We start from the raw sequence: 15,290 nt of genomic DNA, 5'->3' as shown, positions 1-15,290 counted from the left end.
ACGAACTGTGAGATCACCACCTGAGTCGAAACCGAGAGTCAGATGCTTAACCAATGGAGCCACCCAGGAGCCCCAAGACTTCCCTTTTAAGACAGATTTTGTACATCTCTCTTTCCTTTCACTTTCCACATTTTACCGAAATGATCTGTGCAGATGGACATCTGCCTCCCCACCCTTCTCTCAGCCTCCCCTCACCCCGAGAGGAACTGAGGTTGTTGGTTGCCTATGTGTGTTCCCATCAGACCAGGAGGAAGCGTGTGGTGTGGGTTTCCCAGCGCCCCTGCCAGTGCCTGGAACAACATAGGTGCTCCATAAATGCGTCCTGAACCAGCTTGTGGGAGCGAGATATCGGATGGAGGCTCCTGCTTCCAGACGCTGCCCGCTTCGCTTTTGCAGTTTACGATGAATTCAGTCAATCAGTAAGTATTTTAGAGGCTGAAGGGCTGTGCGTGTCTGGGGGTTGGAGCCTCAAGGCAGCTAGTGACTCTAGCGTGACCGCGAAAAATGACAAAAGAGCAAAACCTCTGAGGTTGCTCTGATCACCTACTGAGGCCAGTGCAAGCTCAAGCACGCCCATGTCGGCTGCATAGACCCAGAGTGGCTCACTCCTTTGTTCCCGGAACTGGGGTTTGTGGTGTCAAGGATGTGCTAAGTCTTGTCCTTCCTGGGTCATGAAAAGTCTTCATGGGAAGCAGGGTCCTAGCGTTGATTTCATAAATGGGTGCTGTGGAGGAAAGGCTCTGACCACTCAGTGTCCCACTCCTCACTGGTGCCTGCAGTTGTCCTGTTCTAAGTGTGGCCTGCAGGGGTAGGGACACAGAACGACGTAGTAACCTCAGCCTCCTCACCTGGGGAAGTCAGCAAGTCATTTCAGCTCCTGATGCCTCTGATTCAGTTTGAGATGCTTTCTGGAGATTGGGTTTTGGTAGGAAGAACCCGGAAGGATGGTAAGCATTTGGGAGGAAAGAAGGGTGACAGGCTGAGAGATGGGAGATTATGGCTTTGGGAGAGCAGCTGCCAACCTCCCTCATGTCACTTCCCATCCAGCTGAGGAGTCAGGATGACAGCAGCCATGAGATACCCTGACGGTCAAGGCAAGTTCTTAGTGACGGCAAGTTCGGGCAAAGTGATACACGTGGGATCCAATGGGAAACAGTAGTTTGGATCAGAGGAGGTCAGACCTGCCCTGGAAGAAACCCAAGGGTCCATGAGGTGGTCTCAGGACTCCCTGGGACCATTCTTTCTAGGGCCTTCTCATTGGATCTGCTCTGGCCTGGACAGCTTCCGGTTCTACCCAGTGCCATAATCAACCTCTCCAGGTAAGCCAGGGCCAGAGCAGACCCAGCCTGTGGGGATGGAACATCTTGGCACAGTCTTCTCCCTCAGCTACAGCGAAAGCACGCAAGGAACGTCCCTCTGCCCTTGACGATGCTAGCCCATGAAGGCCTGGTTTTGAGTCTGAGTGGATAGAGCGGAGATTCTGAGAGAGCTTTGTTCTTTCTTCTCTTTGACCTTGAGGTTTGAGGCAGGAAAAGCAGATAGGAGGATGCCTCCCAGGGCTCTGCTGTCCTTAACTTTGCACGGAGCCTGTGTTTCTGCTGTGCTTGTGGCTCTCCCCGCGCCTCGCATCGGGCTGGGCAAACAGGGGTTGCCCTGCAAATCCTTGCTGATTGACTAAATCAATTGTAAAGTGCAAAAGCGAAGCGGTTTTTCGCATTTCTGTACTTATATACGTTGAAATCTGCCATTTCAACCTCATCCCGAAGGAGGAAGTTCAAGTTAGCTGTTTGAACGGTGGGAACTTTTGTGCCCTGGGTCCTTCTCCCACAGTGGGATGTACTCCCGGATCAGCTCCACCCACTGCCCCACAGAGTGGGGACACCCCAAAGCAGCCTTGGTCACCTTCTGGTTCTGATCAGGTAGCCAGAGCGTGTTTTGTGACTTGGTCAGGCGGGGTTTGCTCTAAGAAGTGGTCTTTACAGCTTGAAGTTGAGGAGACCCTTTCTGATGCCTTGTCGTCAAGTTGCCTTGAGAGGGTGAAGTAATTCCAGCCTCTGTGGAGTCTGTTTTTCACTACACCCTGAAAAGGGGAGGCAATGAACTTGGAGTCAGAAGACTGAGTAGTGCTGCCCCTCGAGATCCATGGATACGTCACTACCTGGGCCTCAGTTTTCTCATCTGTAAAGTGGGGATAAGAATAATTATCCTTGCCCCTCCCAGGCTAGTTTTGAGGACCCGATGAGATGAAAATAGGAAGGAGCCTTAGAAGCTGCCACGTGCAATCCTGAGGAAAGAGATGGTTCTTCTGATTAGGATCCGGCTGGCTCTGCCTCCTCCAGGTATCTGCTAGATCAGACCACACGGGCCCGCAGGATGTGTGGGCTGCATGTGGCATGAGGCTCGCTCCACCCCATCCAGGGCCGTCTAACTGGCAGCACAACCTGTTGTCTTGAATCTCTTGCCCATTTTGCCCCACAAGGGAGAGCCAGTGGGGGCTTTAGAGCCAGAAATGTTTTCCTGGTTCCTGCCATGAGCAAACCGAGCCTCCCCAGGGCTGCACTCTGAGCTCCCCGAGAAGGGCATTGCTGGAAAGGATGAAAGCCTGGCCTTCATCTCTGGGACAATGATAACCTTCATGGCCAGGCAGGCCTTTTGCTGCTCCCCCCAGTGACGACACGACTGGAGCCCAGCCCACCTCTCTGTCGCACACCCCGGTGTTGAATGAATACGCGAGAAGACCAGGAATCACGCACAGGACAATGACAACTGTGCGCTTGGAATGTCAGTCCCAGAAATTCTCTTGTGGTTGAGAGGCAGCTGGGTTGAGAAGGGCTGAAGATCTGGATAACGGGCAGGTGTCGCTTATGATCCCTTCGGCAGCATCTCATTGAAACCCTCTCATGGGAAGGGCGCCTGGGGGGCTCAGTCGTTAAATGTCTGACTTCAGCTCAGGTCATGATCTCCACGCTGGCAGTGCAGAGCCTGCTTGGAATTCTCTCTCTCTCCCTTCTGCTCTCTCTCTCCCTCTCGCTTGTGCTCTCTTTCTCAAAATAAGTAAATAATCAAACTTAAAAAAAAACCCACCTCTTATGGGAAGCAAGTCAGTGCCAGAGGAGGGGGTGGTGGCTTTCTGGGGGGCTATCTCTGAGTGGTGGCTGAACCCAAACATTAGCATCAGGACTGTGGAATTTAGTTAAAAAAAAAAAAATGATCGGTTTCACACCAAGAGCAATTTTGAACAGTCATGTAAGAATCAACGACATAGGATGCTTCCTCATCAGGAATCTACAAGAAAGGGTGTTAAATACAGTCACATGTCATTATGACCCTCATCGGATTGTGACAACCGCTATGAGGGAGGTGCCAACACAGTGTGATGCGTGTTGTGTGTATGGCTCTGGTCTGAATGTTTGTGTCTCCCCCAGATTCCTATGTTGAGGCCTTATCTCCAAAGTGGCAGTGTTAGGAGCTGGGGACTTCAGGAAGTGATGAGGTCATGGGGGTGGAGCCCTCGGGGATGGGATCAGCGCTGTTGAAAAGAGATCCCACAGGGGCGCCTGGGTGGCTCAGTCGGTTGAGCGGCCGACCTCGGCTCAGGTCATGATCTCGCAGTTCGGGAGTTCGAGCCCCGCGTCGGGCTCTGGGCTGACCGCTCGGAGCCTGGAGCCTGTTTCAGATTCTGTGTCTCCCTCTCTCTCTGACCCTCCCCCGTTCATGGTCTGTCTCTCTCTGTCTCAAAAATAAATAAACGTTAAAAAAATTTTTTTTTGAAAATAAAAAAAAAGAAAAGAGATCCCACAAAGCTTCCCCTCCTTCGGCTAACTCTCTTCCCACCACCTTCAGTGCGGGTGTCATATGCACATGTAATCGCTCATGCTCACTCTCACGTGAGCATCTCTCACATCTCATTCTCATCTAAGCTCCCCTTAGGCTCTAATCCCGACTTCTCCCTTCAGGTTTTCCGTCCACTAAGCAGGTTGAACTAGATGAGTTTCACCGGGGTCCCTTTCAGCGCTGCAACTCTTGAACTTTGTGACGAGTTAGCAAGCCACTGGAGGACAGACATTCTGCCCCCCGTACATCTCTGCGCCCCTGATAGCAGCAACACGGAAACCATGGCTAAGTCGGTGTTGAGTTTGTTACTGTGACAGCCGGCCTCACTGCAAGGGCCAAAGGTCTCCTTGCTGGCATGGGTCTACAGTGTGGTGTGGATGCCCTTGTCTCTTGGACTGCGTATTACCCAACAGGATGTGTATACATATAGATTATTTTAAGGAATTGGCTTATGTCATTGTGGAGATCGGCAAGCACAAAATCCACAGGCTAGGCTGCAGGCCGAAGGCCCAGAGGAGGAGTTGCAGTTCAAGTCCAAAGGCAATCTGCTGACACAATCCCTTCTTCCTGGGGGAGGTTGTTAGTCTTTGTTTTCTATCAAGTTCTTCAACTCATTGGATGAAGCCCACCCACATTAAGAGGATAATCTGCTTTACTGGTGTCTACTGATTAAAATGTTAATCTCATCTAAAAAAATACGTTCACAGAAACAACTAACGTTTGGCCAAATATCTGGGTACTGTGGGCCAACCAAGTTAATACCTAAAATTAACCATCACAGACTGGTTATCTTGCTTTTCTATGAAGTTCCCCACTGGCCTAGATGTTTGTTCCTGGTCTTGGAGGCTGGTATGCCAAGACCCTCCCACTGAGAGCAAAACATGTATCCCAAATGAATGGAAAGAAGGTGTTGTTCTGGGAGTGCATGTGGATAACCCATTCCCGGGCAGTGGTTGACAGTGGTAGCTGGTGTCCCAGCAAAGCGTCTTCCACAACACCAGTGATCATAAGATCTGCAAGCTCATGTTGTAGGTCATGGCCTTTGTGTCTCAGTTTCCTCTTCCATTAAGAAGGTGACAATTTGTGGGACTGACTATGCTAATAAGATGTGAGTGCCTATCATATAACAGATGTCACATAAACGACACTCGATAGGTGTCAGTGTTCTTGTCTCTTTCTTCCCTGCCTCCTTCCTTCATTTCCCAGGGGAGATGATTTTCCTTGGACCCAGTGACAAGGATTGAGACAAGCTATCTTCCTTGCTTTGTGGGCAGATATTTTTCTAGTTCCCTCTTTCCACTTGCATGTAGCCCTTTGGGGATCCAGTACAGTGTCCTATTCGACTACACACCCTCGGGACAGCCTTAGGCGTTGTTCCCATATTCCCCAAATTCACAACCTTTTCCACCAATCCCCACCAGCTATCAGTACCCATTGTGTGGGGAGAGTGAGTGCTTCTATTGTCTTGCCTCACTGGCCAGAAGGTAACTCATTTATTTCAAGAATTTTTTTTTTTTCCCCTCCTCTTAACGGCCCCACTGTGTGTGACTCAGACCCAGGATAGTTCATGAGTGAGTAAGACATCACCGGTAAATTACAAGGGTTCGGCACCATCAACGTGGAAGGAGTGTTCTTTCTTCTGTGACCTTATACTTACCTTAGGAGCAAACAAAGCCCAAAGAAACAGAGGCACTGTCTCATCTGCCCAAACCGTTTCTCTCAGGGGTAGTGGTATAATCCAGACTTTCCAGATCACTTTGCAGTGGAAGGTAAAACAGATCAGGCAAACAGAAACTCTAAAGTAAATAAGATAATGGTTTAGTGACCCCAGGCTTGTCTTGAATGAGCCAGGGGCTGATAAGTTTCCACTTACCTCTGATAGGTAAGATTGGTTGACAAATATGTTAAACAGGAAGGAAGTCAACATTCAAGTTTCTATCATCAAATATTTGTAATATAGCTGACCCTTGAACAACAGAGGGGTTAGGGGCACTGACCCATAGCTCAGTCAAACTTCATACCTAACTTTTGACTCCCCCAAAACTTAACTGGTAATAGCCTACTGTTGATCAGAAGCCTTACCAATAGCATGCACAGTAGATTCACCCATATTTTATACATTAAATATATCATATACTATATTCTCACGATAAAGTAAGCTAGGGGAAAGAAAATGTTAAGAAAACCGTGAGAAAGAGAAAATACATTTGTAGCACTATGCCGTATTTACTGAAAAAGACCCACCACCAATATGTGCACCTGTGCAGTTTAAAGTCGTTCAGCTATAGTTGATTTTGTCAAAGAAAACCACGAAGTGCTAGAAAAGAGGTTCTGGAGAGTAATGGAAACCTAACCAACCTAAGGTGAGCACATGCTCAGGCTGTGCAGTGCTTCCCTGGGAGTCGACCTGGCCTGCCCATTCCACGGTCTGGGTTCAGGGTCTGTCCTTGGAGGGCTGCCTGTGGCCTTGAGTGAGAGCATCACCAATTTGCGTGGAATTTGCTCACCAATCAAACAATTCCAAACTCAGGGTTGAGGCATGTGGCATTAGAATCCCAGGGGACCTCATTGAACACACACACACACACACACACACACACACCCAAATTTCCCCACCCCATGTGGGTTTGACTTGGCAGGACAGCAGTGGGGCCAAGAACCTGCATGTTCACTGACCTTGCCAGGCGATTCTGCCGCAGGGCCCGGTATGGGAACCATAGTCTTAACTCAGTGTAGACTGATTGGAGATGGAACGTGTACTTCCATATCAGCCCCCTTTCTGTTCCCTCTCTGACTGTGCTTTTCCACTGTTTCTTGGCCTCAACACTACAATATGTGTGGGTGTGTGCTCTCAAGAATATGTAGTTATCAGGTGTTCTAGGTGTTTAACCCACCCTCCTCATAATAAAAGACATTCTCACACAACCCCTTCCTCCCCCCAGGTAATCATGGTTAGTGACTAACCATGAACAATTATTATTTAATTGTTTAATAACAATTATGATTCAATCATTCATTAAAAATCATAAAAATATTTAATAACTTGTTTAACTAATTAATAATTACAGAATTATTAGTTAATTGATTGCTTTCTTGATGTCTGTGTCTCCGGCTAGAATGGGAAAGGAAGTTTCCCTGCACACACACGTGTGTATTTGGGCTCTTTTCCTTTGTTTATTTAAGTTTATTTTTTTTAAGACGGAGGAGGGAGTGCTCTTCCCTGGGCCGCAACACCCCCCCCCCCCCCCCCCCCGCCTTAGACTTTGCCTCCTCTCTGCCTCCACTCAACAGCCCTACTTTCTATATCCTCTACATGCTCTCTGATTAGGACAGTCTAGCCTGAGTCCCTCTCCAAGACCTTATATACATGGGCACAACCGGAAGCCACATCTTCATGTGAGCGCATTCTATCACCCTGATTAGATCAAGGAGGGCAGGAAATAGGCTCCCAGTACTCACTAGTGCCCTGCACGCTGAAGGAGGTCCAGCTATTCTGGGTAACTGACTCCCGGTGAAACACGCCTGGCTTCCTGTGCTATATGAGGCATTGGCAACTGTTTCCACCGGTGGCTTAGACAATGGAAAGAACAGCTCTTTTGTTGGGAAGAATTCTGGGTGTCTAAAGAAAACATTGCTCTGACCAAAGCAATCCATTTCCTCATTCATTTGTCCTTTGATTTACTCCTTCTCAGGAGAACTACCAGGTCCAATTCCAGGTAATACACGCTCCCGGGGAACTTACCATCGTACTGGGACAATGAGGCTTAAAACAGTTAGACAACAAGGCAAATCAGCATGTGACTAGGTGCCTCACATACTTGATTCGAATCTTGAATTGAGGAGGTCAGAGAAGGGCTCCAGGACTGCAGGGCGGTGTAGGCTCTGTGGTGAGAAGTGGTTTCCCAGGCCGTGGAAGGAAGAGCAGAATTTAGACACATGGAAGAGAATGTGGGAGACCTTCCGGGCGAAGGACACAAGGCAGAAGAAAGTTGGTGTTTTGCAGCAAGCGGAAGGTGTTCTGGGGCAGTGGAGGGAGCAGAAAAAACTAAATGAGGGTTCTATGCTGCTTCCATGGACGTAGCAGGTGAATGGGCCCACTCGGGCCATTCCAGGCCTTGTCTGGGAATCGCTCTGGTAACCAAGAATGTGTGACAGTCGCCTGCTGGGGCTGTCCTCGCTTCTTCCCATGCCCCACAAGCAGGCCCAGCCGGGGCCGGAGGCCTCAGCCAGACCACTCGTGCCTCATTCCAGGCTCAGAGGTAGCAAGAAAGGCTGGAAAGGCAGAGCTGTTTGATTTCCAAGCCTTTCCAAGCCCGCCAGGTGGAAGGCAGCCAGAGAAGCAGAAGCCGGTGACAGCCTGCCCGACTGCCTTAGACAGCTACTCAAGGGAACAATTGGGCAGAAAGGGGGTGGGTGGCAGGTCAGGGAACGTGGGCCAGTGGAATTCTGAACAAGGTCAAAGTCCAATTTGGTACAGTGCTTTATTACCAATTTAAATCTCATCTCTCCTCCCAGGGTGGCTGCTGTCCCTGTAGGAGGAAGCCAGGGCTGCCCCAGGGGAAATTTGCATTTAAAGAATCTAAGTGCTTGCTTGGTACCCTGGCAGGGCAGCAGTCTGGCCTGACTGTTCATCCCAGCGTCCAGAAGTCACACACCAAGTTTGCTCGTATTTTGCCCATATCTGGACCCGCGCTTGCTTGTGGGGACAAAAAATCAATCAATCAATCAATCAATCAATCCCAAACTCTTTGTACTTCTTCCAGGATAGGGGGAAGGGTCTCTGAATGTGCAGTGTGGGCGATGGTGGGGTCTGGAAGGTGGTGATCCTGTGTTCTTCTGAACTGGAACTGGATGAAATTCCTAGGGGAACAGCCATCAGCGGCAGCAGGGGTGTTCGAGCCCCGCCTGTAATGTGGCCCATAGGTTGAGGCAAGGATCTGGGTGACCATGGAGATCTGGCGGGGGATTCTCCAGACGTGGTGGGCTGGTTTATTCCCGGCACGTGATTCCACTTGGGGCAAGGCTCTCTCTTGGGGGACACTGGTTTCTCAGTCTTTGACCTCACCTGGGGTACTTTAGGAAATATTCGTGCCTGGTTTCCAACTCCCCGGAGATTCTGATGCAGCAAATCTCTACCCCCCTCTCTTTCCCCGTCAATCCCACTGCCTCCACCGCCATGCCCACCATCCTGAGGAAAAGGGACAGACAAGTTCCAACTCACTACAGCGCCGTGGGTTGGTCTTTTTGTGACCGCTTTACCTTTTAATCAACACACATCCACTGGGAACCTGGGTGTTGGTGAAAACGTAGCCTCGTCGCTTAAAATCTACACTGCTTGGGTGTTTGGTTTCAGTTGTACTGTCCGTGAGAAGAGGGAGCATATGGTACAATGTGTTCATGACATCAAGGCTCCTGGGGACAATGACCTCACAAGGAGACTTGTTTGTCAGCACCCTCAGAGGTAAAGCCTGTCACAATCCCTTGGCTGCTTGTTGGGCTGGGACATCAGATGTGGGTTATCCAACACCCTGGACCCAGGAGCCCCGTGCGTGCCCGCACACAGACCTGCCTCAGGCACCTGAAGAAACATTCTGTGTATCCTATAGCTAAGTTTGTGGTCAGCGAGGCCTGGCTGGCCCTGACTCCATCTAAGCATTCCTGGGACTCAGGAAGTGAGCTTAGGTTCTGCTGTGGGCCTCGGGGATTCCTTATCCTCCCCTTTCAGCTAGCAATGTGGAACAGAGGTTGATGTGACAGGGACACTCTGTTGTCTCTTCCAGTCTGACTGGAAGAAACAGGGAAATCCAGAGCTGTTCAAGAACATGTGGGCCCCTCCAGGCTCTGGTGACTGCCCACAGCTGGCAGGAGCCCGGGAGAGGAGTTACTCAGAGGTCGGCACCACAAATCATCTTTACTGGGCCACGTTCCTCACATGAAAACACCGAGCCCCACTTGGGTCCATTGGCCACTCACTCTGAAAGCAGAAGGAGGTTTTGCGCATCACACACGTTCAGGACCCCACCCCACATCAGGGGTCCTCGGTAGCACCAGGCGCTCAGAGTCTGAAGCCCAGAGGTCTTTGGAACGCCATCCAGAACACTTTATCGTCAGCTTCCAACCTCTCCTGTCCTTCCAACCTTCCAGCTATCTGTCTCTTTGCTCTCACCTCAGATATTCTCAGACTGACCCACTCTGCTCACCTCACCTCCACCTCCTCTGGGACATTTCACAAGCCATTGTCCCTGTATCCATTGCACCATAGGTGTGGAATACCTACTTCCTCCTTAGATACTCATCAAAGTCTACTGGCCCATGCAGGTCCAGTTCTGGAAGATCTCCCTCAACTGGGAGTGATTTATCTGCATTTCTCCAGGATGGCGCTTTGTATTATCTGTCTCCATATCCCTAGAGTATAGCATGGTACGAAGAAGCTGAATAGGACCGGGTTGATAAGTAAGTATGGCTCGATGACCCATGTCACTAATTTGGCACTCTGCCTTGAGCGTGTAACTCCATGTACATACATCATCTAAGTTCGAAGCTCAAGAAGGCACAGGTCTTGCAATTCACTTCTCTCTGCACTCGGCAGCACACGGCCCAGAAGCTGGGACATGGAGGCGTTCAGTGACAGATGTGTTTTGATACTGAGGAAGAGAGACATTCAAAGTGGCTTCCTTCCTGCTCCCTAATTTGGACACTCTTTCCGCCAAGGCCATTTCTTCACCGTCCCTGCCACCCACTCCCTGCTCACCTGGGCTGTCACGTGTTTGCTCTTTCTGTTCTCCAGTCCCTCTCTTTGTTGCCCCAAGCCCTTCCCGTTGTTCTCAAGGTGCGCTTGAACCCCACCTCACCCATAGTAACCACCTCTAGATCTCTCATAACTGGGAAGACCCAGTTCACCAACTTTGGTCTGCAAGCAATGGCATAGTTCTTAATTTCTAAAACAGCTTGTTTCAGTTCATTTTATGGGTCAACTTGACTGGGCTAAAGGATGACCAGAGAGCTGGTAAAACATTATTTCTGAGTGTGCCTGTGAGGATGCCTCCAGACGAGGGTTGCATTTCAATCGGTAGGCTGAGGAAAATGGAGACTCTCACCAACATTGGGTAGGAATCACCCAATGTACTGAGGGCTTGAAAAGAACGAAAAGATCAGGGGAGGGAAATTCACTCTGCCTGAACTGAGATGTCCATCTTTTCCTGCCCTCAGACACCAGTGTTCCTGCTTCTCAGGCCTTCGGACTCAGCCTGGGACTTAGACCATCTACCTCGATCCTCAGGCCTTTAGCCTTGAGCTGCATTACACCATCAGCTTTGCTGGTTCTCTGGCTTACTGACAGCAGATCCTGGGACTTCTTGGCCTCCATAATTATGTGAGCCAATTCTTACAATAAATCTTCTCTCTCTCTCTCTCATATACATCCTACTGGTTCTGTTTCTCTGGAGAACCATGACTAATAACACAGTTTAATGTTGATTTCATCTCCTCAGCCTACTGGACTGTGAGACAATTCAATCCAAATATTTCTTTGGCCACTATTTGATCCCCTACTGGGTTGGATAAAGGCCCCAGGCCACTCCTGCCATGAGTCACTAGTCCATATGTCTCACAGTGGCAATGCCCCCACCCAACAGGTGCCGACTCTCTGGATCTACTGCTCTGCGTCTTTCAGATCACCTTTGGGCCATGGGTCAGTTTTATGGTATGGTTTTAAATTTTAATCTTTTTATTTCGGTAAAACATATGCCACATATTTATACATAACATAAAATTTACCTTTTTAGCCATTTTTAAGTGTATAATCTAGTGGCATTAAGTACATTTGCAATACTGTGCAACTATCCCTACCATCAATTTCCAGAACTTTGTCATTATCCCCAAACAGAAATTGTACACCTTTGAATAATAACCCTCCATCCGCCCCTCACCCCAGGCCCTGGTAACATTTCCTCTGCTTTCTGTAGACAGTGCAGGTAGAAATGTAACAATGGGGTTTTGGCAGTTTGAGAAACACGACTGTCTCAGCCATGGCCGGGCAGCATGGATCAGGGAGAATGTCTGTTTCACTTAGCATAATACTCTCTAGTTCCATCTACATTGTTGCAAATGGCAAGATTTCATTCTTTTTGATGGCCGAGTAATATTCCATTATATATCTATATCTATATCTATATCTATATCTATATCTATATCTATCTATCTCTCTATATAAATCTATCTATCTATCTACCTACCACTTCTTCTTCATCTATTCATCCACCGATGGACATTTGGGCTCTTTCCATACTTTGGCTGTTGTCGATAGTGCTGCTATAAACATGGGGGTGCATGTGTCCCTTCAAAACAGCACACCTGTATCTCATGGATAAATACCTACTAGTGCAATTTCCGGGTCGTAGGGTAGTTCTATTTTTAGTTTTTGAGGAACCTCCATACTGTTTTCCAGAGTGGCTGCACCAGCTTGCATCCCCACCAACAATGCCAAAGAGATCCTCTTTCTCTGCATCCTCACCAACATCTGTTGTTGCCTGAGTCGTTAATGTTAGGCATTCTGACAGGTGGAAGGTGGTATCTCATTGTGGTTTTGATTTGTATTTCCCTGATGATGAATGATGTTAAGCATCTCTTTCATGTGTCTATTAGCCATCTGGATGTCTTCTTTGGAGAAGTGTCTTTTCATGTCTTCTGTAGGAGGTGTCTTTTCACTCTCCCCACACCTTTTCTATAAACAGGATGGGTGGATTTGCCTTCCACCTCCCTGGGTGAAGGCAATGTGGATATTTGCCAAGGTAAAGGAAGGCACACTTTCTGGAAGCCCTGTGCTTTGTGGGCACTTCTCCTAGGCTCTAGGGAGCTCCTGGAAGCTTGGTCCTCACACTCACACAACAGAAACAGTTCCCCTGCAAGTCTGGGCACCTTGGGACCATCTTAGAAAAGCTAGGAGGACATGTGGACTGTATCTAGGCTAGGTGGCCGGTGGCCTGGGTTTCGCCTGGGTAAGTCTGGGTTTGCTTTTTTCTTCCCTGGAGATTTACTTTTCCCTTTTCTTTCTCCTCAAACCCTGAGCCAGGGGAGACCCAGGAAGAAGCAAGAAGCAAGTCCCAGACACCAAGGCTGTGGGCATGACCACCAAGGGAAATAAGGTTGCGTTTCTTTAACCAGTCAGTTGCTCACCCGATGGCACAAGCCAGACCCCTTGGCTTGGCTAATTTTGCTGTGATTAATCCCGTTTACATTGCTCCCTGCGTGGAGGCCAAAGCTGTGGTTGTGAGGCCGCTCAGCTCCCTGTGCTGGGCCTGGGCCTGGAAAACGTCAGGCTGTGGCTGCCCATACATAAACAACCAGCCACTCCTGAGCGGAGGACAGTTTTCCATTCACCTGGTTCCAGATTTCCAGGTCTACGTCTGTCTGTGTTTCTGTCTTGGTCCTGTGAATAGAGTCTCCCTCAGGGGAGGCCTGTTCTCAGGGCCCAAGAACGGTGGCCACCTATCCCCCATAAGACAAGGGGCTGGACGGTCACACCTGAGTCCCTCAGAACGTTGCAAACTTTTTGGGAAGGACAGCCTGGATCTGTCTTGGGCTAGAGCAACACTGGGTGGGGGACGATACAATGGGTTCAGTGGATAATTTCCTTGTGCTGTGATTCAAGGGGGAGTCCCCTGTTCAGATAGACCTATTCTCCCCGGGGTTACTCAAAATTCTACCTAGGGGTGACTCAGATAAAAAAGTTACAATCATAATAATGACAGCGTTTCTTGCTTGGATCACACTTTCCAGATTTCGACAGCTTGTTTGGTCTCCATGTCAGGCTCACAGTAGGTGGGCCAGGAATTATTTCCACTATGTTACAGATAGGGACCCTGGGAGCCTCAAGGAGAAGAAGCAGGTTCTGGTCAGGGGTCGGGTGGCCTGAGTCCTATCTTCATTCTCTCACAGTCGCTGTCAAAGAACCAATGACTCTCCAAACTTCGTTTCCTAATTTGAATATACAATAAAACCTTGGTTTGTGAGCATAAGTCATTCCAGCAACATGCTTGTAATCCAAAGCACCTGTATATCAAAGAGAAGTTCAAGAACCACTGGCTCACTTGTGATCACGTGCTGTTTGGCATCAGGTACCACTCGTATGGCAAGCCATTGCTCATTTATCAAGTTAAAATTTACTAGAAATGTTTGCTCATCGCACACCAACTTACTTGCCGTCCAAGGTTTTACTCTACTTTGTGATTTATAAAATTCTTTTCATTTAAATATGACATACCAGTTAAACAACTTTTTTTTTTTTAACATTTATTTATTTTTGAGAGAGAGAGAGAGACAGAGCGCAAGAGGGAGAGGGGCAGAGAGAGAGAGGGAGATACAGAATCCGAAGCAGGCTCCAGGCTCTGAGCTGAAAGCAGAGCCCAATGTGGGGCTTGAACCCACGAACTTGGAGATTATGACCTGAGCCAAACTGAACACTTAACTGACTGAGCCACCCAGGCACCCCTAAATATGACGTATGTTAGAGGTAGACCGTATACACTGATATGGAAGGGTATCCAAGATAAGGTGCTAAGTACAGAGTAATGTGGAATGTGGGTATAACCTGCTACCATTTGAGTCTAAGAAAAAAATGGCTATATATCCACCCACATACCTCGTTGGATTTGTGCATCAACATCCATGGCTGGATATACAGAGCATGTTGTTGGCAGGGGTCGGGGAAGGAGATGGGTGTGGACGGAGGGTGGTAGGAGGGAGGAAGTCATGGGTGGGTGGGAGGTTGACTTTTCTCCACATATCTTTGTACCTTTTAATTTTCTGCCATGTATAAACAAAACTTAAAAATAAATGTATTTTATATTGAAGGTTGTAAGGTTTTCTTTTGGAGCCAATGGGGTGATGTAAATGATATGAGATGCTTTATGTGCATAAAGGGATTATTACTATCTGAGGAGGTACTTTAAAGACTATTATCAACCATTAGACTTGACAACATTGTGTATTGGGAAAATTATGGCCTTAGGAGTTGAACGGACATTAGTTAAACTTGGCCTCAGGTTTTGTCATCTAAAAATCTGGGGGAGAAAGAAGTATTTTTTTTTATAAACTTTTTTTAATGTGTATTTATTTTTGAGAGAGAGACAGAGTGCGAGTAGGGGAGGAGCAGAGAGAGAGGGAGACACAGAATCCGAACTGTCAGCACAGAGCCTGACGCGGGGCTTGAATTCACAAATCAGAGATCGTGACCTGAGCTGAAGTCAGACGCTCAACCACTGAGCCACCCAGGCGCCCCAAGAAAGAAGTATTCTTATGAGTTATAAGAAATACAACGAGGGGCACCTGGGTGGCTCAGTCGGTTAAGTGTCCAACTTCGGCTTAGCTCATGATCTCACGGTTGATGAGTTTGAGCCCCACGTCAGGCTCTGTGCTGACAGCCCAGAGCCTGGAGCCTGCTTGGGATTCTGCGTCGC

At 48.5% G+C, this 15,290-nt stretch overlaps 1 long non-coding RNA gene across 1 annotated transcript; it reads right to left on the bottom strand.

Moving 5' to 3' along the window:
• Nucleotides 1–4,470: 4,470 nt before the first annotated feature.
• LOC131490089 (uncharacterized) lies at nucleotides 4,471–9,254 on the bottom strand. The gene is made up of 3 exons (XR_009250938.1): nucleotides 9,094–9,254; nucleotides 7,653–7,852; nucleotides 4,471–5,630 (listed from the first exon to the last, which is right to left on the bottom strand). It is a non-coding gene; the product is annotated as an uncharacterized LOC131490089 (long non-coding RNA).
• Between the last annotated feature and the right edge of the window lie 6,036 nt (nucleotides 9,255–15,290).

Source organism: Neofelis nebulosa, chromosome 11 (assembly GCF_028018385.1).
Source record: "Neofelis nebulosa isolate mNeoNeb1 chromosome 11, mNeoNeb1.pri, whole genome shotgun sequence".
Classification (NCBI taxonomy): Eukaryota; Metazoa; Chordata; class Mammalia; order Carnivora; family Felidae; genus Neofelis; species Neofelis nebulosa.
Note: the sequence above shows the minus strand (reverse complement) of the source record. Positions and strands in the feature narration are given on the sequence as shown.